Source organism: Papilio machaon, chromosome Z, assembly GCF_912999745.1.
Source record: "Papilio machaon chromosome Z, ilPapMach1.1, whole genome shotgun sequence".
Lineage (NCBI taxonomy): Eukaryota > Metazoa > Arthropoda > Insecta > Lepidoptera > Papilionidae > Papilio > Papilio machaon.
The window spans coordinates 9890554-9893253 of record NC_060016.1 but is presented as its reverse complement, the minus strand read 5'-3'; positions in this window follow the sequence as shown (position 1 = coordinate 9893253).

The following is a 2700-nucleotide window of genomic DNA, read 5'->3' as shown; positions in this document are numbered from 1 at the left end:
GCGGTAAATCTATTAAAGTAATACCGAGTTAGTGCAACAGCATTTTCCTTCCTAAAATTCGTTGCCATTACAATAACGGTGTTTTATTTAAAATGAGGTGTATTTTTTGAATTATTGGTACATAATTTTTATTTGTTGAAATGCTGAAATATCAATTCATCTCTGACTCGGAGTAAAGTATATTTATGCATTTAACAGAGAATAAGCCTGAAATATTGATATTATTTTGAAACTACATAACTTCGACGCATTGACGTATTTTCGAGAGATTACAACATAAAAAAGGATTTGGTTAAAGTTTAGCCAAGGATTCTGGTCAGGTTTTCTAAATTAATGGTCACGTTATACTTTAGTTGTTTTGTAAATTTTTCTTTAATATTTCTTATATTATTTAATGTTCTATTTATTTTAAATCCTCTTGTCTAAATACTTGAGCAGTACTAAAGTGCGACTAAGTTGCGTTATCCGCTCAACTATGACAAGAGGTCAGATTAAGGTGCAAACTTCAGTAAACGTTCAAAAAATATACGTATAGCTTTGTCTTGGTATTATTTTGCTGATATAATTCGATTATTACAGTAATTTTTTGATGTTTGCACCGAAATCAACGATTTTTTTTCTCCGTACCAAGTCGACGGCGTACATCTAGTTCGTATGATATATTGAGACCAGCGCAGCGTACGGCAGTGACTGTCACGTGACAGTGACGTGACAATGATTTGGCAGTGACATAGAGTCGAATGACAGTAACGGGCGCCGACAGAAATGTCAAACAAGTTATAACACTTATACTATCGACTTGGTAAATAAGAGGAGTAATGTTTTAATGATTATTTTTCCTATTAAACTTCACCGTATTAATGAATGTTGTTTGTTAGCTTGTAATTTAGATGTAATATTGATGTTTATGGATAATACCTACATCGTAAACACAATATGTCTGACACAACCCATTACTGTGAATTGAAGAGGTTTTTGAATTGATTGGATAGTAAATAATTTCGGTATATAATCTTTCGGATAACACTTATTATACGGATGGTTTTTGGATCAAGGTTGTTTTTTTTTCTTTATTTAGTAAAATAAAAAAAAAGTACGGATTTGTCTTAAGGCTGATTAAACTTTAGTCCTAAATAATACGGCTAAAAGCCTTAGCGTGGTCCAAAATTTCAATTATTATTTTTAAAAACAAATCTATTTCAACTACGAATGAAATGACGGGCTTATTTTATGACAAAAATTAGTAATAAATGAATATTTATTAAAGATAATTGTACATATATGTCAATTTTTAATCAAAATTCAAATATTCAAAATATTATGTTGAAAACACAATATAAGACCGTTTTCGACTGCCGTGACACAATGTCTTAATGGAATCCCTATTCTGTAAAACAACAAAGATAAAAATAGGGTCACGGCAATGGACTTTCATGTTAAAGCTAACTAAATAATCAACAAGACAATTCATTTAAGTTTAGTTTTTAATATAAAAGATATAAAAAAAAGTAATAAAAACGTTTTTGTTCTTCATATTCGAAAAAAGCTTTAAGGAATGTAATGTGAGAATGGAGCGAGGAGAATGTGGTTAGTTTGTAAGGGGGGTGTCAGAATTATGTTTGATAATGTCTTAATATATATTTAATGTGGTCATATTATAATGGTATTCCGTATTTCTATAGGATAAATTGAAATTGTATTAAGCCGGCTATACACGTACGTTTTAACCGCACAGTTCTACTGCTCAGTCAAAACCGAAGGTGTGTAGCTGGCTTTACATATCGTCGCTTAAGTGTGAAAACTTGTTATCGCCTTTTTTTGTCAAACACTGTCGCTTAGTGATGGGCCAAGGGTACGCTCAGCGGCCTCATTGTGAGGGCAAGCCCTACCAACCTCCTTAGGAAGGCCGGACCGGAACAACAGCGCTCCTTTCAACCGCCCTTTTAGACAGGGCTGACAGATCCCCAAACCCGTTATCTGTCATCATCATCGTAATCGGCTTGAGTTCGTCCACTGCTGCACGTACATAGGCCTCCCCCATCGATTGCCACAATCCAGGGCACTCCCGCAACTTTGACCAGGTGATCCGCCCATCTTGCAGGAGGCCTAACTACGCTGCGTAAACCTGTCCGGGGCCGCCACTCCAGGACTTTTCTGCCCCATCGACCGTCCGTTCTGAGAGCAATGTAGCCAGCCCATCGCCACGTTAGGTTTTCAATTATTCTGGCAATGTCGGTTACTTTGGTTCTGCTGCAGCCTGCATCATTACAGACGCGATCTCGCAGATAAACTCCGAGCATTGCCCTCTCCATTGCCCTTAGTGATTGTGAGCCGCCTAATGATGTGAGGGGCTACGTCTCAGTTCTACAGCTACACACTGGTCAAAGATTTTCATCCTGAGATACTGCGGTAGGTCGTGAGACGAGAGGATATCTCGCAACTTCCCGAACGCTGCTCATCCGAGTCGGATTCGGCGAATTGACCTCCAGCTTGAAGTTAGACCTACATCGACAACTTCGAGAGTATGGCCTCCGATGGATATCGCAGTGGGTGGACCGTGTCCGTTGCACCGAGTCCCTCCATGGTCTCAGCCATGACTATAATGTCTCGCCTCCCCAGTCCCTTATCCGTGGATCCGAAATTGTTCTGCTAACGGCCATTTTGTTTTCATTGATATAATAATCTAAAAAGAATAGTAAA